General features: G+C 35.2%; 1 protein-coding gene and 1 long non-coding RNA gene across 5 annotated transcripts in view; one reads left to right on the top strand and one right to left on the bottom strand.

Moving 5' to 3' along the window:
- The window catches only part of LOC103019750 (uncharacterized), a 51754-nt gene extending 42443 nt beyond the window's left edge, over nt 1–9311 (top strand). Inside the window, exon 4 of the long non-coding RNA XR_452507.2 lies at nt 9017–9311. This is a non-coding gene — a long non-coding RNA (uncharacterized LOC103019750). The remainder of the gene's footprint in view (nt 1–9016) is intronic.
- The window catches only part of HMG20A (high mobility group 20A), a 69211-nt gene that overhangs the window by 31359 nt on the left and 13554 nt on the right, over nt 1–24298 (bottom strand). The gene's annotated exons all lie outside the window — the stretch shown is intronic.

Raw genomic sequence — 24298 nt, 5'->3', positions numbered from 1 at the left:
TGAAAACATACAGTATTTGTCTTTCTCTGTCTCACTTATTTCACTAAGCATAATACCCTCTAGGTCCATCCATGTTGTTGCAAGTGGCAAAATTCCATTTTTTTTTAAAGACTGAGTAATATTGCATTGTATATCTATAGCACATCTTCTTTATCCATTCATTTGTTGATGGACACTTAGGATGCTTCGCTATTATAAAGAATGCTGCTATGAATGTTGGGGTGCATATATATTTTCAAATTAGTGCTTTTGTTTTCTTCAAATAAATACCCAGGAGTGGAACTGCTGGATGGTATGGTAGTTCTGCTTTTAATTTTTGAGAAAACTCCGTACTGTTTTCCATAGTGACTATTCCAATTTACATTCCTACCAACAAAGTGCTAGGGTTCTCTTTTCTCCACATCCTTGTCAACATTTATTATTTCTTGTCTTTTTGATGATAGCCATTCTGACAGGTGTGAGATGATATCTCACTGTGGTTTTGATTTGCATTACCCTGATGATTAGTGATATTAAGCATCTTTTCATATGTCTGTTGGCCATTTGTATGTCTTCTTTGGAAAAATGCTTATTTAGGTTCTCTGCTCATTTTTAAATTGGGCTTTTTTTTTTTGATATTGAGTTGTATGAGTTCTTTATATATTTTGGATATTAACCCCTTAACAAACATATCATTTGCAGATATCTTCTCCCATTCAGTAGGCTGCCTTTTCATTTTGTTGATGGTTTTCTTTCCCACACAAAAGCTTTTAAGTTTGATTAGGTCCCATCTGTTTATTTTTGCTTTTGTCTCCCTTGCCTGAGGAGAAAGATCCAAAAAAAAAAATCACTAAGACCAATGTCAAAGAGCCCACTGTCTACGTTTTCTTCTAGGAGTTTTATAGTTTCAGGTCTTACATTTAGGTCTTTAATCCATTTGAGTTTATTATTGCATATGGTGTGAAAAAATGTTCTAATTTCATTCTTTTACGTGTAGCTGTCCAGTTTCCCCAAACCACTTATTGAAGAGCCTGTGTTTTCCCCATTGTATACTCTTGCCTCCTTTGTCACAGATTAATTTACCATATGTGTGTGGGTTTATTTCTGGGCTCTCTATTCTGTTCCATTGACTATGTGTCTGTGTTTGCACCAGTACCATATTGTTTTGATTACTGTAGCTTTGTAGTATAGTCTGAAGTCAGACAGCATGATACCTCCACCTTTGTTCTTTTTTCTCAAGACTGCTTTGGCTGTTCAGGGTCTTTTGTGGTTCCATATAAGTTTTAGGATTATTTGTTCTAGTTCTGTTACAAATGTCATGGGTATTTTGATAGGAATTATATTAAATCTGTAGACTGCTTTGGGCGGTATGGTCATTTTAATAATATTAATCCTTCCAATCCATGAACATGGAATATCTTTCCATTTATTTGTATCATCTTCAGTTTCCTTCATAAATGTCTTACAGTTTTCAGAATACAGGTCTTTCACCTCCTTGGTTAAATTTATTCCTAGATATTTTATTCTTTTTGATGCAATTGTAAATGGTACTGTTTTCTTGATTTCTCTTTCTGAAGTTCATTATTAACGTAAAGAAATGCAACAGATTTCTGTATATTAATATCGTATCCTGCACTTGACTGAATTAATTTATTCTAATATTTTTTTTGGTGGGGTTGTTAGGGTTTTCTATATATAGAATCATGTCATCTGCAAATAGTGACAGTTTTACTTCTTCCTTTCCAATTTGGATGCCTTTTCTTTTTCTTGTCTGATTTCTGTGGCTAGGATTTCCAATATAAATTAAATAGAAATGGCGGGAGTGGGCATCCTTGTCTTGTTCCTGATCTTAGAGGAAAAGCTTTCAACATTTCAACACTGAGTATGATACTAGCTGTGGGTTTGTCATAAATGGCCTTTATTATGTTGAGGTATGTTCCCTCTATACCCACTTGTTGAGAGTTTTTAATCATGAATTTTGTCAAATGCTTTTACTGCATCTTTAAGATGATCATGATTATCCTCCATTTTGTTAATATGGTGTAACATATTGATTGATTTGTGGATAGTGAACCATCCCTGCATCCCTGGAATAAATCTCACTTGATCATGATGTATAATCCTTTTTACATATTGTTGATTCAGTTTGCTAGTATTTTGTTGAGGATTTTTCCATCTATGTTCATCAGGGATACTGGCCTGTATTTTTCTTTTTTTGTAGTGTCTGTCTGGTTTGGATATCAGGATAATGCTGGCCTTGTAGAATGAGTTAGGGAGTGTTCCCTCCCCTTCAATTTTTTGGAATAGTTTGGATAGACATTAACTCTTCTTTAAATGTTTTGTAGACTTCCCCTGTGAAGCCATATGGTCCTGGACTTTCAATTGTTGGGAGTTTTTAATTACTGATTCAATTTCAATACTAGTGATCGGTCTGTTCAGATTTTCTACTTCCTGATTCAGTCTTGGAAGAGTGCATGTTTGTATGAATTTATCCATTTCTTCAAGGTTGTCCAATTTGTCACTGTATAGCTGTTCATAGTATTCTCCTAGGGTTGTTTGTATTTCTGTAATATCAGTTGTAACTTCTCCTCTTTCATTTCTAATTTTGTTTATTTGGGCCCACTTTCTTTTTTCCTTAATGAGTCTAGCTAAAGGTTTATCAGTTTTGTCTATCTTTTCAAAAAGCCAGATCTTAGTTTCATTGATCTTTTCTATTGTTTTTTGTTTTGTTTTGTGTTTTTGGTATTTTCACTATGATCTTTTTTGTTTCCTTCCTTCTGCTGACTTTGGGCTTTGTTCTTCTTTTTCTAATTCCTTTAGGTGGAAAGTTAGGTTGTTTGTTTGAGATTTTTCTTATTTCTTGAGGTAGGCCTTGAATTGCTATAAACTTAACTCTTAGAAATGCTTTTGTTGCATCCCATAGATTTTAGAAAGTTGTATTTCTATTTTCATTTGTCTCAAGGTATTTTCTAATTTCCTCTTTGATTTCTTCACTGACCCATTGGTTTTTTTGGTAGCAGGTGGCTTAGTCTTCTCCTGTGCAGAGGGTCAGCACCACTAACACCCATGTTGTTCAACTGTATATAAAATTTAATTGCTTTTCTGTATACTAGCAATGAACAAGTGAAATTTGAAATTAAAAACACATTACCATTTATATTAGCATCCCCCCCAAAATGAAATACTTAGGTATAAATCTAACAATATTTTACAAGATCTCTATGAGGAAAACTACAAAACTCAGATGAAAGATATCAAAGAAGGACAAAATAAATGGAAAAATATTCCGCATTCATGGGTAGAAAGACTCAATATTGTCAAGATGTCAGTTCTTCCCAGTTTGAGCTATACATTCAACTCAATCCCAATAAAAATCCCAGCAAGTAATTTTGTGGATATCAATAAACTGATTCTAAAGTTTATATGGAGAGGCAAAAGACTCAGAATAGCCAAGTCAATATTGAAGGAGAACAACAAAGTTGAAGGACTGACACTACCCAACTTCAAGACTTCCTATTAAGCTACAATAATCAAGACAGTGTGTACTTGGGAAAGAAAAGACAAATTATTGAAACAGAATAGAGATCTTAGCTAGAAATAAACCTATATAAATACAGTCAACTGATCTTTGACAAAGGAGCAAAGGCAAAACAATGAAATAAAGATAGTCTTTCAAGAAATGGTGCTGGAACAACTGGACATCCATATGCAAAACAAACAAACAAACAAAAACAACTTGAAACAGACCTTACACCCTTCACAAATATTAACTCAAAACGCATCATAAACCTAAATTTAAAATTTAAAATTTAAAACTATAAAATTCTTAGAAGACAGCACAGGAGAAAAATCTAGATGACTTTGGGTATGACAATGACTTTTTAAATATAACACCAAAGGCACAATCTGTGAAAGAATTGATAAGCTGGATTTCATTAAAATGAAAAACGTTTGCTCTGTGAAAGACAATGTCAAGAGAATGAGAAGACAAGCTGTAGATGTGGAAAAAGTATTTGCAGAAGATACATCTGATAAAGAAATTTATCCAAAATATACACAGAACTCTTAAAACTCATCAATAAGGAAATGAACGACCCAATTAAAATATGGGCCAAAGACCTGAACAGACTCCTCAACAGTGCATATGTACAGATGACAAATAGCATATGAAAAGATGTTTAATATCATATGTCAGTCGGGAATTGAAAATTAAAACAATGAGATACCACTACACATCTATTAGAACAGTTAAAATGCAAAACACTGTCAACACCAAATACTGGCTAGGATATGGAGCAACAGGAGATGTTATTCATTACTGGTAGAAATGAATGCAAAATGGTACAGCCACTAAAGAAGACCATTTGGTAGTTTCTTACAAAACTACTCATACTCTTACCAGCAACTGGGTTCTTTGGTATTTATCCAAAGGAATTAAAAAGTTATGTCCATACAAAAACCTGCACATGGATGTTTATAGCAGCTTTATTTATAATGTCAAAATTTGGACACAACCGAGACGTCCTTCAGTAGGTGGGTGGATAAACAAACTGTGGTACACCCAGATAATGGAATACTATTCAGTGCTAAAAAGAAGTAAGTTATCAAGCCAAGAAGGAACATGGAGAAAACTTAAATGCATAATACAAAGAGAAAAAAGCCAATCTGAAAAGGCTACATAGTGTATGATTCCAATATCACTACATTCCAGATAAGGTAAAACTATGGAGACAGTAAAAAGATGAATGACTGGGAGGGGTTAGGGAGGAGGCAGGAGTGAAAAGGCAGAACACAGAGGACTTTTAGGGCTGTGAAATTATTCTGCATGACACTAGAATGATAGATATATGTCATATATTTGTCAAATCCCATAGAAGGTACAACACCAAGAGTGAACCCTAATGTAAACTATGGAATTGGGTGATGATTATGTGTCAATGTAGGCTCATTAACTATAACATATGTACCACTCTGGTAGGGGGTGTTAAGAGTGGGGGAGGTTGTACACATATGGGGACATGGAGTATACGGGAACTCTGTACTTTCTGCTTAATTTTTCTGTGAACCTAAAACTGCTCTAAAATATAAAGTTTATTAATTTAAAAATTAATTTCATATATTATAATTATACAATTTATTGTAAGATAGCCCTGAAGTTGAGGAATAAATACAACTGATTTTTATATGCATACAATTTAACAGGAGCAAGTGAAAGAAGAAGCTTACTACAGAATGATCTACCAGCTGTGAACATTTAGCTAAGAGCATTAAGCAGGCTGTGGGCATTAATCAATATGTTTTACAGAGGGAATAAGAACACTGGCTAATCCCACTAGGCAGTTAACTGGGGTTCATTAAGAACTCTCTAACTGTAGGTTTTGATACGGGAGATGAGGGGGCAAAAGATAAGGGTAGGTAATTTGGTGGTAATTAAGTACTTACTTTTTGGGAGATGGGTAGGATGGGGGAGATAATTAGAGTTTAAGGCTTAGGGTTGTTTCAGTACCTAAGAAGGGCATAGAGGTGTGCGTTTGGCTGGGTGTTGGAGTGAGCAGAAAATGTGGCTCTCTATTCCTAGACTCTAGAGCCCAGGCTCCTGTGACCATGACTACTGTTAATTTTTAAAAATGTAGTAGGCTAGTCTAAGAACTAAATAATAGAGAAACTGATTCATTCATTCAACAAGTATTTATTGGGTATCTAACACTGTAGGCACTTTATATGTACTGGGGATATAGCAGCAATCAAAACAGGCAAAAATCTCCACCCTTACTGAGCTCAGTATAATGGGATACAGACAAAAAACAAGATAAAATAAGTAAAATGAATAATGTTACATAGTGATAAGTACAAAGAAAAAAAGAGAGCAAGGAAAGAGCCCAGGAAGAGTTCAAGGGAAGAGGGTTCTGGAATTTTAAATAGAGGCCAGGAAAGGCTTCACTGAGGTAACCTTTGGGGAAAGACCTAAAGGAGATGAAGAGCTGTGCACATGTGTGAGGACAGAGTGGTCCAGGCAGGGGGAACACATGCAAGGCATACACTTGGTATGACTGAAGGAGGCAGCAAATCTGGCTGGATTGAAATAGGGGCAAAAATAGTAGATGATGCTGACTGCTATAGGGGACCAGACCATATATGGCTTTGTAAATCATAGTAAAGACTGGCCTTTACTCTTGAGTTGCAAAGCCACTAGAACGTTTTGAGTAGATAAGGCATGGAATCAGCCATTTTTATAAGATCACCATGGCTGCAGTTTGGAGAATAGAATGAAGGGTGAAGAGGGTCAAGGACAGAAGTAAGGAGATCACTTAGGAATCTATTGCAGTAATCCATCTGAAAGTTGATGGTGGATTGGATCACAGTGGTAGTAGTGGAGGTGATGAGAAGTGGTCAGATTCTTGATGCATTTTGGAGGTAGAGCCAATTTCTCAGTTCAAAATAACTGGAAAAAAAATTAGGAATAGAATCTAACTGTGGCCTGCATATATTTTAACTGTAGTTTTATAACCTGTTTAGTGATAAAGCTATACTGACAATATATTACTTCCAATTTTTTGTAGTTAAATATTGTGGGTTTTTTTGGGCCATAAAGGAAATAATCCAGCCTCTTTTTAAGGCAAATGCTTGCAGAATTTATATTTGAACAACAAACATTTGTTGAGTACCTTTACGTGTGACTAAGATTATGCCTGGTGTCAAGTGGTGTGTGCTGTTATTCTCCTTGGTCTAGAGACACTGTTCTCACACAACAATGATAAGTGGGAAGAAGAGGCCAGGGTTAGAAACAAACATAAATCTTCTATCATTGTTTATGATTTTTTGAAGTGAGAGTTTTGCAAACTTTTGAGTTAGGTATTTTCTACAAAATACAGAAGTACTAGATCATCAAAAGAAACTGGGCACAGTTTAGATTTCTTTTGAGATAGTTTGATCCCTGTACATGCATTTTTTTCTTCTCAGTGGAATCTTGATGGAGAATTGTTACCATCAGGACACAAAATATGTTGTGAAAAAAAAAAAACAACCCTGAACATCTAGACATAGTGTTTTGTATCAGGTTAAAGCACTGTGATAACACAGAGAAAATAAGAAACATTTTCCTCTGCCAAAGCAAATTTGTCACTTTACAAGCAGGGTGTTGCCTTTTGAGGTCACAGTCCACATATTTGGCTTTTTCATGGTGACTGTTGGTCCCAAATTGCCCTTCCTACACAGCCTATTCAAGCACTGCTTTTATTATTAGTAAACAGATAACTGCCCAAGTAAGAAACTTCTGGACCAGTGCCAGAAATAAGAGTTAAAATAATCCAATAAAATTTGGGAGTACTTCCTTAGTGTAAAGTACTTTCCCAAACAATTTCCTGGGACACTGGGGTACTATGAAACAGTAAAAGGTAGGCGTGTATGAGGCAGGGGAGGAGACGTGAGAGGGGGGAACTTCCTACTCCATCTAGGAAGCCACATGATATATATTTTTTTCACTCACTTCTTAGTGATTCTCATGGAGGTTATATCAGAAAAGAGGAATTTTATGTTTACCAAGAGGGAAATGAATTTTGAAAAAGCAATGCTTTTCACAGTTTACTACATGTCACTGTGTAAGGTATCAAAGACACAGAGGTAATTAAGATTAAGAAGAAATTCTTGTCCTTTAGAGTTCGTAATCTATTGGGGCACAGAAGGGCAAACAGTAAAAAAAATTGCAAAGGCTGTAGTAGCTAATGTGTGTAAAGTTACTTATTTACTTATTTATCTATTTAAATATATGAGAAAACAGGGAAGAAATACAGATGAATTAAACAGATGGGGTGACCAGCTAAGATAACTGCTAATGATCGTAGTGAATTCACAGAGCATTCGAGATCTGAAGGAAACAGAAACTACTAAGTGAGTAAAACCTGAGAAGAAACACTTAGTTCAGGGTACTTACATGTTTAGAATCCAGACTCATATTAAGGAGGCAGATAGTATTCATTTCTAGTTCTTAAACAAAATTATTCAAGCCTGGAGTCTGAGAAAGCTATATATGAGAAAGCAGAAGCAACAAAGGTCTCTAGTATCTTGACCCAAACAAAAACTTAATAGTTAACAGTTCTAGGGCAAGGGTCCTTACTGGTTCAAGGAACACTGCTCCTCTATTTTCTTATGTTTTACACTGCTTTCTTCAGCTCAAACTTACAGCTGTGAAACAACACTGCAAAGAAGAGATGGAAAGGATGTTCTTTTCTGCTACAGTCAATAATTCCCAAACCTTTTACTCTTCCAAATCTGATGAATACTAAAAGTAAAAGATGATGTTTAAGGAAAGTCAGAGATCACTTATAAAAACTATAGTGTAATAAAAGGAAATAGATCCCATCAAAGGTTCTTCATTTTAATCAACTTTATTTTAATCAATCAATTTAATTTAATACAAAGTAAATTCTCTTCCTAGGGGGAATTCCTAAAAGAAAAAAGAGAGAGCTTTGGGTAGTAAGGAAGTTTTCGTTAGTCAAAAGTTGAAGACAAAAACAACAACAAAACAACAAAAAAACATTAGCTGCAGTGAGTCAAAGGCAGTTAATGGAATAATAAAGTGAAATTCACAGTTTTCCTCACAAAACAAATAGGCACAATTGCAGTTTAACAGAACAGTTTAAACTGAAAGAGAGAATATTTAAAACTCAGATTTTGCTATATTTTGCTTTTGAAATTCATGCTTTTCCCTACAAAACAAATAGGCACAGTTGCAGTTTAATAGAGCAGTTTAATGAGAGAGACAAAACTTAAAACTCAGAACTATTTTGCTATATTTTGCTTTTGAATCCTAAAGCTGATAATGTTCAGGACTTAAGAAAGTAAATCAAATAGCCACAGAATTCGAACGTGACACATTTAAAGCTCTAGAAGACCAGTTTCCCAGGAACATTTTTCCTTTAAATACCCTTCCCAGTAAGAAAAGGCTTCGCCCTTCATATACAGATGGCAATTCCAATCAAGCGCTTAGATGTTATCTTCCTGGTTTACAAGCTACTGATTTTGTTTCCGTTGTTTCTAGGTGAAACAAAAACAAGTTTAAAACCAAGTTTAAAAACAGACGAATGGATAAAGAAGATGTGGTACATATATACAATGGACTATGACTCAGCCATAAAAATGAATGAAATTGGATCATTTGTAGAGACATGGATGGATCTAGAGACTGTCATACAGAGTGAAGTAAGTCAGAAAGAGAAAAACAAATATCGTTTATTAATGCATATATGTGGAACCTAGGAAAATGGTACAGATGAACTGGTTTGCAGGGCAGAAATAGAGACACAGATGTAGAGAACAAATGTATGGACACCAAGGGGGAAAAGTGGTGGGGGGGTGATGGTGGTGGTGGGATGAATTGGGAGATTGGGATTGACATGTATACACTAATATGTATAAAATGGATAACGAATAAGAACCTGCTGTATAAAAAAATAAATAAAATAAAATTCAAAATAAAAAAAAGAGCAATAGTAAAAAAACAACCACATATTAGCAGTAACTAACTGAGGAGTAACCAGACTAAATCACCTCAAGATTCTTGGTGTTTGAGTGTATTTACTAAAATCTGACAAAATTTGTATTTCCAGAGTTGCCTATTGCTGTTGAAAGGCTCACCTAGTCCAGTAAGGCAGGACTATGTCCCACAAAATAAGAATTTGCAGAATGATTTGTTTTGCTCTTCCTTCTACATTAAATGCATTCACTCGCCTGTGGTAGCAAGTACTTCTGCGGAGAACAGAAATTCACTATAGGACTAAGTAGAGGCATTATGTGATTTCTGCTTTCAATACCTTGATATGTAAAATGGTGCTAATAATACCTTCTCTATTTAACTCAAAAAGGTATTGTGCGGAGCAAATAAATATTTCTTTATGTTATCTGCAAACAATAAAATAATGTAAAAGCTATTTTTGCTAATTATGATACAAGGTTTTCAATGAAATATTTATGAGAAAGTATATTACACACATTGTGATACACCATATTAACAAATTGAAGAATAAAAACCATATGATCATCTCAATAGATGCAGAAAAAGCTTTTGACAAAATTCAACACCGATTTATGATAAAAACTCTCCAGAAAGTGGGCATAGAAGGAACCTACCTCAACATAAAAAAGGCCATATATGACAAACCCACAGCAAACATCATTCTCAATGGTGAAAAACTGAAAGCATTTCTTCTAAGATCAGGAGGAAAACAAGGATGTCCACTCTTGCCACTATTATTCAACATAGTTTTGGAAGTCCTAGCCACGGCAATCAGAGAAGAAAAAGAAATAAAAGGACTATAAATTGGAAAAGAAGAAGTAAAACTGTCACTGTTTGCAGATGACATGATACTATACATAGAGAATCCTAAAGATGCCACCAGAAAACTACTAGAGCTAATCAATGAATTTGGTAAAGTTGCAGGATACAAAATCAATGTACAGAAATCTCTTGCATTCCTATACACTAATGATGAAAAATCGGAAAGAGAAATAAAGGAAACACTGCCATTTACCACTGTAACAAAAAGAATAAAATACCTAGGAGTAAACCTACCTAGGGAGACAAAAGACCTGTATGCAGAAAACTATAAGACACTGATGAAAGAAATTAAAGATGATACAAACAGATGGAGAGATATACCATGTTCTTGGATTGGAAGAATCAACATTGTGAAAATAACTCTACTACCCAAAGCAATCTACAGATTTAATGCAATCCCTATCAAATTACCAATGGCATTTTTTACAGAACTAGAACAAAAAAATCTTAAAATTCGTATGGAGACACAAAAGACCCCGAATAGTCAAAGCAGTCTTGAGGGAAAAAAACAGAGCTGGAGGAATCAGACTCCCTGACTTCAGACTATACTACAAAGCTACAGTAATCAAGACAGTATGGTACTGGCACAAAAACAGAAATATAGATCAATGGAACAGGATAGAAAGCCCAGAGATAAACCCACGCACATATGGTCAACTAATCTATGACAAAGGAGGCAAGGATATACAATGGAGAAAAGACAGTCTCTTCAATAAGTGGTGCTGGGAAAACTGGACAGCTACATGTAAAAGAATGAAATTAGAAAACTCCCTAACACCATACACAAAAATAAACTCAAAATGGATTAAAGACCTAAATATAAGACCGGACACTATAAAACTCTGAGAGGAAAACATAGGAAGAACACTCTTTGACATAAATCACAGCAAGATCTTTTTTGATCCACCTCCTAGAGCAATGGAAATAAAAACAAAAATAAACAAATGGGACCTAATGAAACTTCAAAGCCTTTGCAAAGCAAACTACAAACAAGATGAAAAGACAACCCTCAGAATGGGAGAAAATATTTGCAAACAAATCAACAAAGGATTAATCTCCAAAATATATAAACAGCTCATGCAGCTCAATATTAAAAAAACAAACAACCCAATCAAAAAATGGGCAGAAGACCTAAATAGACATTTCTCCAAAGAAGACATACGGATGGCCATGAAGCACATGAAAAACTGCTCTACATCACTAATTATTAGAGAAATGCAAATCAAAACTACAATGAGATATCATCTCACACCGGTCAGAATGGCCATCATCAAAAAGTCTACAAACAATATATGCTGGAGAGAGTGTGGAGAAAAGGGAACCCTCTTGCACTGTTGGTGGGAATGTAAATTGATACAGCCACTATGGAGAACAGTATGGAGGTTCCTTAAAAAACTAAAAATAGAATTACCATATGACCCAGCAATCCCACTACTGGGCATATACTCTGAGAGAACCATAATTCAAAAAGACACATGCACCCCAATGTTTATTGCAGCACTATTTATAACAGCCAGGACATGGAAGCAACCTAAATGCCCATCAACAGATGAATGGATAAAGAAGATGTGGTACATATATACAATGGAATATGACTCAGCCATAAAAAGGAACGAAATCGGGTCATTTGTAGAGACGTGGATGGATCTAGAGACTGTCATACAGAGTGAAGTAAGTCAGAAAGAGAAAAACAAATATCATATATTCACGCATATATGTGGAACCTAGGAAGATGGTACAGATGAACCGGTTTGCAGGGCAGAAATTGAGACACAGATGCAGAGAACAAACGTATGGACACCAAGGGGGGAAAGTGGTGGGGGGGTGGTGGTGTGATGAATTGGGATTGACATATATACACTAATATGTATAAAATGAATAATTAATATGAACCTGCTGTATAAAAAAATAAAATTAAATTTAAAAAAAGTATATTACACATATTATAGTTATATCAAAAGAAGAGATACATAAGATTGGAAGGAAACACACGCAAATGCTCAAAGTAATAATGTTTTAGGATGATGAAATTATGAGTAATTACTTTCCAGTCTTTGTTTTTACTCCCCAACATTCAGTAATATGGTTGTGTTGCTTTAAAGAAAGAGGAAAGTACCATAAAAAATCACAGACCTTTTAAACTTCAATTTTAATTTCACATGCAATACACTTTCCTTTTATGAATACACTTTCTTTTTAAAACTTTTTACTACACATAGAACTAAAATTCCCTTTGACCAGACTCTTCCCATTTTCCTCTCCAGAAAATATACTACCTTATTGCTGAAAGGAGCCTTAGACATAATTTCTAGTGATAAATTCATTGTCTCGCTCTCTCAAATCAGAATGAGTCCTTCAGGACAGAGAAGAGTAAACATGTCTAGCAGGAAAAGTATGAGAGCACAGTTTATAAACTGTCTGTTTTATATTAAAAAATTCATTTAAATTCTGCATTCAATTTTATAAAACAGTGTTTATTCTAATGCAAAAAGAAATGTTTGAAATTATAAGAGACCAGGAGAAAGTATCATGTACTCTCAAGACAACAATATATTTCCCTATGAATGCATTACCATGTGGCACAGGTTAGGTTCATCTTCCTGACAGATACCTGAGAACTTTCGATACTGAGAGAAAAAGAAGTGCTGTGACTTCCTTCCTACTCCTTCGCTACCACACAGCAATAGAATGAGTAATTCCTATTATTGGCTAGAACTATAGGTTAACTCAATTTATACCCTGTTAACCTTCCAGATAAAATTACATGACAATACACTGCAAATATCATACAACAATCCCATTTAATTATGAGAAAACAGACCATGACCATGAAATTAATATGCTTTGGCATTTCCTTAAAAGGTTTAATTCTGAAAACTACAATATATCTGAGGTTGATAAATGTACATTCTCATGTCACTGGTAGGAAAAGTAACAAGCTGTTTATGAGTAAATAGTCATTTTACTTCTTGCTAATGTATCTTGAGATATACCTCAAATACAGTATACTTGATCCATCTCTAATTCCACTGTCATCCCTTTTCCTTCAGAAATTTGACTCCAAATCTGGCTTACATGAAAAAGCTCATCATTACAATGTTTTGCCATGGAAACATTTTCTCTGGAGGTATTTATTCTTATTACAAAGTCTCTCCAAATATCTAATTTGACTCTTGGTGTTTAGTAACATTAGAATATTTAAAAGACAAAGTTAGTAACTTAAAATCAAGATGTACCAATGTGAGCTATGAGGAAGAAGCACAATTGCAGTTTTCTATAACAAACTCACTCAAATTTGGGGGGAGGAAGAACCAAAGCATCTCAAATTTTTGATAAAGGATTGTGTGCCATGTGAACTACAGGGAGGTAACCCGAGGCAGTAGGAAGAGCTCTGAACAGAAGTCAGGAAGTCTGAGTCTGAGTTCAGGCATGACACCAACTAGCTATGTCTTCTGGGATCACTAAAACATTCTGGCCTAAGTTTCTTCATCTGTTAATGAAGGACAAGATCAGTTCTAAATTTGTTTAGATGTAAGACCACGACAGAACACCATGAAACAGTACTGTTAATTAAATGATATGAACTAGAAACAACTTTACAAACTAGCAGAAAATAGAAATATATTAAAAGTTCACTATAAACTCATAACCATGAACTGTACATATACAAACACAGAGTTCTCTAAGCACAGGATGCATTTCTGAATTCTTCTGTTAATATTTATTTGCTATCTGGGAGGGAGTCATGGTTAATATTGCAGGCTCTGAAATCAGACTGCCTGAATTCAAATCCCACCTTTTATGTTTTAGTTGTGGAACGTGAGCAAGTTAGTTAATATCTCTGAACCTAAGTTTTCTCATCTGTAAATGAGGATAGTTACAGTAGATACTATGGGAGTTATTTGAATAATCAATCCACGTAAAGCAGGTAGTATGGTGTCCATCACATAGTAAGAGCCTAATAACAATGATAGCAGTAATATTAGCACACATATATTGAGTGTTTACTAAGTATCAGGCAGTATTCTAAGGGTTTACATGTATTACCCCATTTAATCCTCACAACTACCACATGAGATAGATGCTATCATTAGCCTCTATTTTACAGTGAACAAACCGATCCATTGAGAGACGTTAAGTAACTTGCCCAAGTTAACTGTGACTGTCATTATTATGGCTATTCACAAATATTTTAGCTCTCCTTTCAGGAAGTGTAAGATTACACTTCCTCACGACCTCTGAAATTAGGCAAGGTTGATGGAACTCATAGGGTCAACTCATAGTGGCACATGATACTTCTAGGCAGAAAGTTTAAGAGTCCAAAAGCAATTTTCCATATTTCCCTTCCCCTATTACAGTGATCATGAAAGTATATATTATAATGGAGTTTACATCAACATGGTTGCCTAAGTGAACAAAAACAGCATAGCCCCCGTTAACCCACTTTGTACAAGTAGCATGAGTGAGAAAAAAAGCCACTGAGATTTTGTAGTGGTTTTGTTACCATAGCAATAACCAAGTATCCTGACAGTAAATTTCAGATTTAGTATCATCATAATTATCTATTTATTCACAGCTAATGCCGAAAGCTTAAGAATTAAAATATGGGAGAAAATAGTACAGTTGTATACATTTATTTCTTTTTTTGGTGTATGAACAAATGAAAGTTTACCATTATCTAATTTAGTATTAGAATTCAAGAATTATTGGTCTGGGGGACTTCTCTGGCCGTCCAGTGGTTAAGACTCCATGTTTCCGCTGCAGGGGGCGCGGGTTTGATCCCTGGTCAGGGAACTAAGATCCCCGCATGCTGCATGGTGTGGCCAAAAAATTAAAAAAAAAAAAAAAGAATTATTGGTCTAAATGTCTTCATGACCTTGGGCTAGACAAAGACTTCTTGAAGAGGAAACAAAAAGCACTAACCACAAAAGAGAAAAATGATAAATTGCACTTAACTAAAATTAAGAATGTCTGTTCATCAAAGACCATGTTAAAAGAGTGAAAAAGTAAGGCATAGACTAGGAAATTATATTTGTAATACATATAATTCCCTAAAGACCCATATTCAGAATATGTAAAGAATTCCTACAAACCAGCAAGATAAAGATAAATGACCCAATTTAAAAAAAGGCTAAAAATAAAATAAGCACTTCCTAAGAGAGACTATCCAAATGATCTATAACCATAGAAAAAGAAATACTACAACATAGTCAATGGCTAAAATAAAAAAGACTGACAATACACAGTGCTGGCAGGGATGAGCAGGAACTGAAATTCTCATTATGTTGCTAGTGGGAATCTAATGTGCACAGTCACTTTGGAAAATTGCTTGGCAGTAACTGCTAAAATAAACCTAAACCTATCCCATGAAACAGCAATCCATTCCTAGTAACATATCCTAGAGATACGAGTGCAGGTGTCTACCAAAAGACATGTAAAGATTGTTCATAGCACTGTTATTTACAGTCTCAAAGTGGAACCAATCCACATGTCAATCAACAGTGGCATGGCTACATTTCGAGACATTCCTACAATGACATTAGTGCAATATTACAGAGATTGAACTACTGCTACATGTAGCATGGATGAACCTCATAGACATAACGATGAGCAAAAGAAGCCAGACCCACAACAATAAATATTCTGTGACTCTACTTATGTGATGTTTAAGTATAGGTAAAACTATTTTTTGGTGGCAGAAATCAGAATAGTGATTATCTATAATAGAGGGAGAGAGGGTACTGACTAGAGCCTCCTGAAGAGATGGAAATATTCTCAGGTGCATATATACATAAACATTCATTGACTTGTACATTTAAGATTTGTGCACTTTACTGTACATACTGCAGTTTAAAAAGTTAAAAGAAAAGAGAGAAACGTTGGTCATTGGTTTAGGTAAGAATTCAAGGATTGGAAGATCTCACAAATGTCACTGGGTCCAACTACACATCCAGTGTATGTCTACTCCCACTTCCAAATAGCTCTGACCACTAGAAGGTTTTTCTTTTTCCATTTTTTTGGCCGAGCCCTGCGGCATGCGGGATCTTCATTCCCTGACCAGGGATCAAACCCGTGCCCCCTGCAGTGGAAGCACGGAGTCTTAACCACTGGACTGCCAGGGAAGTCCCTAGAAGGTTCTTCTTTATAATGAACTCCAAACTTATCCCCAAGGAGCTTCTATATGAGATGTTCATTCTACTCTTTCAGGAATATAGAGAATAAGTGTGCTCCCTTTTCTAAGTCATACACACTCAGTTATCCCAAGGCTTATCTGATAACTGCTGAGATCTCTTTCCACTCTAAAAATTCTAGAATTCTATATTTTTATTAGTCCATATTTCTTTCATTTACTCGTTCCCTACACCTCTGTTGAACTTTACTCTTTCAACCAAAGTATTCTAATGCTATGCATCAACCTGAGTAGATAACCAGCTTGTAGATTTTTACTCAAAATATGAATTTTAAATGTATGTCAATATTTACAGTATATATCAATAGCTGGCCATATCTGTGTGCTCATGAGAGCAGATAGGGGTATATCTCAATGCTTAACACATTAGAATATCAGAGTTCCTCATGAAACATACTAACTCACTTGGATTTGGAGAGTGTTTACCATCAAATGTTTAGATTGGGAAGATGAGAAGTGTATTTCTTAGACAAAAAAATAAGTCAAGTCAATGGTGATTATTTTGACCTGTACACTGGGCATAAAGATAAATATATGGAAAGCACTGTTATGCCTAAAGCAATGAATCACATTGGACTTCATTAACAAACATAAAAGCACTTCCCTAACCTCAAAGAGCCAACTGGACAATTAATTCATAGAATTGTGTATGTTAAGGCATTAAAAAGCCTCTATAGAGTAAAAGTTTAGGAGATGAATGGAAAACCAGAATGAGATTTTTCTCACACTCAAGATAATATATGTTCTAGTAATATTCATAGAATTCAGGCCTTCTGTTTAAAAAGTCAAACACTAACACTTTGCCTATACGATCACTTCACATCTATGGTTGCCTATTTACTATTACAACCTCATATTCTTAATGTGTTGTCCTTTATTGCACAGAAGAGAACAATAATCAAGACAGACTCAAGATTATCTACAGATAGATTATCTGCAGCATGAACTTTATAAAAACAAAATGTAATTATTTCATGATTCTGGGGAAGTTTTGAGGAAGAATATGAAGTAATAATGAGGGACTTCCCTGGTGGCGCAGTGGTTAAGAATCCTCCTGCCAATGCAGGGGACATGGGTTCGAGCCCTGGTCCGGGAAGATCCCACATGCAGAGGAGCAACTAAGCCCACGAGCCACAACGACTGAGCCTGTGTGCCACAACTACTTAAGCCCGCGTGCCTAGAGCTGGAGCTCCGCAACAAGAGAAGCCACCACAATGAGAAGCCCACGCACCGCAACAGAGAGTAGCCCCCACTCGCCGCAACTAGAGAAAGCCTATGTGCAGCAACGAAGACCCAACGCAGCCAAAAGTAAATAAAGTTATATTAAAAAAAAAGTAATAATGAGAAGTACAACTTATTAATAGTAAAGCTTTATTGTAATCTGCAAGAGAAATTCTTGCATGGCTGTGCTTTCCAAGAGAAAAGGTACCACTGATGGTTTTATGGAGCTGGCATAGAAACATAGATGGATTAAATGCCTGAAGACAGTGAAGGTCATCTATCAGACTGAGCCAGGGAAATCTTATACACAACTAAAGATTCTCATCAGCAATAATGAACTGAAGGCTTATGTTACACACTTCTAAATGATGCACTGATTTTCAAAGTAGAAAACTAAATGGAGGATACCCAACTGAGTTTAGCATTTGACATCAGAATCAAAATTTTCTCAACTCCTCTGGAGCTACCAGCCTTCTCTTTTTATTCATCTAACACGTGGCACTTAAATTCTATCATCAGGAATTATATCAGTTTGTGCTATGAATTTTTTATGTAAGTATCTGTCTTCTCCATGGAAGACACCATGCTCTGGATATCCTTCTAGCTTCTTCAAGTATTTTGGTTCTCTTACCATTATTTTAACCTCTTTGGCAACAATGACTATTCTTTTTTCCTTCAGATATAAATATACTCTGTTCCTAAGAAAGAAAGAAATCAAAATTTATAATAAAACCCTCCATTAATTCCTATCCTCCGTTCTAAGCAACTGCCCATACATTTACCTTTTCTTTATAACCAAACTACCTGAAAGATTATTCTAGTCACTGCTGCTACCCAATCTGAAACACACGGTTATCTGGTTTCTTTCCCTAACTCACTCTGCCGACTATTCTCAGATACCAGTCATCTCTAAGTTGCTAATTTCAATGAACACTTCTCAATCTTCAACCTCTTTGGTTGCTAACTGGCATTTGATGCTCTAAATGACTCTTCCTCTTCGAACTCTTCTTCCATTGTTTCCTATTTACTACCCTCTTGTTTTTTCCCCCATCTCTTTAGCCATTTCTTCAGACTTTGGCCCTTTTCTCTCTACATGTTTTCCTAGTGATCTCTCTCAGTCCCAATGTTTCAACAACCACTTATACTGATGACATCTAAAACCAACTCTCAAATTCCAGGCCTGTATCTCAAATGGCAAAGATTATCCTCCTTTGGTGTGCCATTGGCAACTCACACTTTACACGTATAAAACTGAATCCATAATCTTTTCCTCGAAACCTGTTCCATCTCCCATGTTCTCTATGTCAGTTGATGGTACGCTACTTGTCACTCAGTCTAAAAACCTGGGCGTCCTTTTCAGCATTTCCCCTGCCCTTCTCACCACGTGCAATCCCTTACCAAAACCCAGTTGATCCTGTCTCCTCTTCCATGTTCCCGTGATTACTGTCTCAGTTAAAGCCTTTATTTTTCTTGGCCTGGGTACTCTAACAGCGTCCATCCTGCCTGTCCTTCCTGCCTCCAATCTGTTTCCATACAGCTGCCAGTGATCCTTCTAAAATACAAATCTACTTATGCATATCATTCCTTGTTTAAAATCATTCAAGAGGCTACCCACTGTCTTCTGGTGATTTTTACTTTTTTCTTTTTAAAATTCTGTTTGAAAGCAAAAGAAGTTATGCTTGTTTTGAATGCTTAAAGTTTGAATGTCTTACAGTAAGGATACATAATTTTATCATTAGAATAAACAATAAAACTTGGCCCCATAATAGTGAATGACCACCTTTAAACCAGTTTTGGAATCAGAAAAAGGAATTTTGATATGTTTAAATGAACTAGAACACAAAAAGTATAGTTATTGAAAACAATATATTAAAAAAACTAAGTTTTCTCTATGTTGAATTCACATCTTTGATACCCTCTATTTGTTCACATGAAACAACTTACAAATTTATCCCTTAGGGAATAAGATTCAGCTGACTTGCCAATAAGACTATTATATATAGATGACAAATACTCAGTAAAAAAATGCAGTCGTGACCTTCTCTTTTCTTTAAGTAAATAAAAGAACAGTAAACTCCAGGCACACCTGTTTTATTGTGATTTGTGGATACTGTGTGTTTTTTTTGTTTTTTTTTTTTTACAAATTGGTGCATTGCAGCAACCTTGTGTCAAGCAAGTTTATCAGTGCCATTTTTCCAAAAGCATTTGCTCACTTCGTGTCTCTGTGTGACATTTTGGTAATTCTTGCAATATTTCAAGCTTTTTCATTATTATTATATTTGTTATGGCGATCTATGATCTTTGATGTTGCAAAAAGATTATAACTTGCTGAAGGCTCAGATGTGGTTGGCATTTTTCAGTAATATTTTTAAATGAAGTATTGTTTTATTTTTTAGACATAATGCTATTGCAGACTTAATAGACTACAGTATAGAATAAACATTAACTTTTATATGCACTGGGAAACCAAAAAATTCGTATGCCTTGCTTTGTTGCAGTTATCACATTATTGCGGTGGTCTGGAACCGAACCTGCAATATCTCTGAGGTATGCCTGTGTATCAAATAGCTTATGTCCAGGTAATAAACAGTTTTTAAGAGATGAAATAAATGAGTATCATAAGATTTAATGCTCAATATACATAACTACTTATGATGGAGCTTACTATTAATTTTTGAACTAGGAAGATTATTTTCCACAGTATCATATTTAAATACATGCTTTAGGTCTTGAAATTAACAGGTTATCAGATAGAGTAATTTCTAGTCTCTCCCATAACCCTTTTAATTACAGTATCTATGCTCTTCCCTGCAATATATTTCTGTTGTAATCAACTCTAAAATCCCTTGAGAGCAAATGCCATTCAGTATTACTATACATGCATTACCAAGTAAGGTAAGAGAAACTGTTAAACCAACTGAGATCCCATGATGCCAGTTAAATTTCAATTCTTCTTTCTAGGCTCTCCAAACATGTCAGCACCATTGTAGTGAAGTGGGTCATAAGTTTTGGGTGATGTGATTTGCTTGAAAGACAAAGAGAGCAGAGTGTAGAACAGACTATTACAGGTCACAGCAAAGTAGGTTCAGAACTGCAGCTACAATTTATTTATTATGCATATTTATTAAGTACTGAAACAACAAACATGTAGCCCAGCAAAGAGTTGAATACACCAGGTTAAACATGCCTTCCCTACTCTCTAAGAGGGCATAGTTTGAAAAAAAGAACACTTTAATTATCAATTTAATACCCAGGAGGAAAAAAGCTCTCAATCATTATACTGTATTAACTGCTTTCTAAAACAGTTCATAAAATGATACACTACTGAACTTAAATCCACTTATTCTATTTGAAAAACAGTGTTCTGAATTTAAAATCTTTGAACTCAAGCTTCCTATTGGATGATGATCAACTTTTAGCTAACAGGATAGTGTCCTTGACATATAAAAACAATTGCTGTTTCACCATTGGTGAGGCATTTTCTATTTTTTAATAACAAGGATGCAATTATATCAACTCATCCTTAGTCTTCTACCTAGCCCCCTTGGAGCAGCAATATTTATATACAGGGCAGCACTCTAAGGTAGGATGCAAATAGAGATCAATTCCAATCCTATGCACCAAGATTATTTTATTACATGATGGAATTAAGCTACAAAGTAAAATTGAGCTGTAATTTCTAGTGTGATAAGGTTTTACTTATCTAAGTAAACATTAAACACTTTGCAGAATGGAATACAACTCTACGGATGGTGACATAGGCATAGAAGGTGAAGACTGTAAACAGTTTAACTACCCTACTCTTTACCAGTGTTAGTGCTGTTAGACAAGACTGGTAAACAAGTAGAAGATAAATAACTAGTAAAGGCTGGCAGCTAGAAATATATAGTTAACCCAAGTCTTTCTTGGTACAATAAATGAATCCATACACTATCCTCGGTATCACGTATTGCTAGAGAAAGATTTTAATTAAACGTGAGGGAGAAGAAATAGGCCAATTAGAATTCTGCAGGTAGTTTGTTTTGCTAGGAAATAAATGGCTAGAGCTGACACTGTCTTTCTGGCAAAATAAAGCTGCTCTTTCCCCTTTCTAGAAATAAACATAAAAACCACTCCATTACATTTATTTAATATAGTCTCTAAATGGGCAATTCACTTGAGAAGACTGTTTTCACATAACGGCAGAGTTCCCAGTACTTAAGTCTCCTCACCCCTTCTATAACCATAATGTACCATATTTGTACACTGCTATAGTACTATAGGAAGAATTTCAATATTCCTCATATTCTTTCACTAGCTCTAGAGTCAGTGATTTACATTTCAAAAACCCAAGAAAGAACCCGCAGCAGCAACCGGTAGATTATGAAATTCAGAAACTTAGTCATACCTGACAGCAGACATTTACAAATTCTTATGATTTATAAACTCCTAATTTCATTGACGTGAGAATAGCTATGAATGTCTGGTAAATCCACAGATATCAATAAGTAGATGAAGCTTTAAAAATTATTTCACTAAGAATTAACAATTTTGTTAAAGGCAGAATTAAAAATAGCAGTAATAATGATATGATGATGTGAGAAACCAGTCATTGAGAATTCTCACTCTTTTTGTTTCATTTCCCTTTCCCATCATGGCCCTGAACCTGATAATATGCATAAGAAACATTCAGCATGCTTTTTTCAGTTTATGGGAGAATTCTAAGTATGGTACCTAGACTTTAGAAATAAATAAGAATACCTCATTTACTATACATTAAGAAATATAAGTCCCTAAAACATTTTCTTTTCTAAAAAACTGAAGTATAGTTGATTTAGTATTGAGTTAGTTTCGGGTATATAAAACATTTTCTTTTGAAATGAAAATGTTTAAAATTGGTAGTAAACATTTTTCTCATGAGTTTCAAGAAATCCTAGTGGCCTGAAAGCTGTCTCAAATTGTTGAACTTATAATTTTATACCAAACATACAATTAAGCATCTCATTTTACTGAAATTAGCTTAAAAACAATTAAAAATTAGTTCTAAGATGAAGAAAGAAAACACAAGCTCTCTAAGAAAATGTAGAATACTTTGTAATATCAAGTCATAATAGCTCTGTATATCTTATAAAACATACGAAGACATTAGTATTGTGAAATGTGGTCATTTTTGCCTTGTGATTAAAAGGCAAGTCATGTACTTTGGTAACATTATGGCACATTTATATGACTAAAATAGCTAACAACCTTTACACAAACAATACTGTCAATCTCAGTAGTAAGCAAATGTAATTAGACCACATTTCCTTTGTAGGGCTCTAATGTTTAAAAAAAAAAAAAAAGTAGTTCTAGAAAAGAAGATAAGTTGTTTAGCCAGGACTGCCACTGAGAACACTCTGCCTCTAGTTTCCAAGGCTCCAATCTAAGAAATGCGGGCAGGTGTATTCCTTTGCGGGGGCTTAAATAAAATCTGCCCACAACTGCCAGTTTAGCTTAGCACATAAAATATACATCACTGAGAAGACAGGCTAATCATCAGAAGCTGTCTCCAGGCATTACAATGATTACACGGTGCCTTTCTCACAGAGTTATTTTGAAGAAATAAAGGATTAAACCAGAGGAAACAATCCCTCCACGCTCCCAGGGTACAGGGCACACCCATGAAACGGTTCCTGACCTATATAGTTTACCTAAGGTGGCATGCTACCTTTTTTCATTCATCATATATTTACCAAACACGTAATATGTACCAGGCACTTAGTTAAGACACCAGGACTACAACAGTGAACTGTCTCTGCTTTCATGAAAATTATGGTTTGAGGTGAAAGATTAAGCAAACATACCAATAAATACAATTTTAAATTGTGAAAACTGCCATGAAGGAAAAGAACAGAACACTACAGAAAAACAGTAGGAGATGTCACGTAAACAGGGGACCTCTCTGAAGAAGTAAAGTGAGAGCTGAATGTTAAGTACATTCCATGCTGAAGAACTAGGACTTGAGTGAGAACTTGGCGCTTTGGAAGAAGTAAAAGAAGGCTAGAGTGGGCTGGAGTAAAGTGGTCAGGAGAGAGCAGCAGGGACTATATCCTGCAGAGACGTGGGGTTATCTTAAACATTTGAGTTTTCACCAAAGCGTAAGAGCAAATCTTTTAAGAATTCTTAGGAACGGCATGATATGATATTTATGCTTTTTAAAGGATCATTCTAACTTCTATGTAAAGAATGGATTGATGGGTAGTAAGAATGAATCAAGGAAGCTACCGTTGGGAAGCTACTGCAACAGTCCACCACAGCGTGATGGTGGCTTAGAATAGGGTATAGCAGTGAAGATGTAGTATATAGGGTGGATTCAATATATTTAAGAGGTAGAATCAATAAAATTTTGTAGTGGTCTGAATGGTGTGTGTGTGTGTGTGTGTGTGTGTGTGTGTGGTAGTGAGAGGTCTCAAGAATAATCCCAAGACTTTTTTTTTCCCTTGTTTTTTCAATTTTATTTTAAAGTTTGAAAATTACAAACACAGCAAATTCTTCCAGGCACAAATAACACTTGTTTACAAATAAAAAGGCGGGGGGGGGGGGAAGGGAGACGCACA

The sequence above is a fragment of the Balaenoptera acutorostrata genome, chromosome 3 (assembly GCF_949987535.1).
Source record: "Balaenoptera acutorostrata chromosome 3, mBalAcu1.1, whole genome shotgun sequence".
NCBI lineage: Eukaryota > Metazoa > Chordata > Mammalia > Artiodactyla > Balaenopteridae > Balaenoptera > Balaenoptera acutorostrata.
The sequence above is the reverse complement of the archived record's forward strand: the minus strand, read 5'-3'. Positions and strand labels throughout refer to the sequence as shown.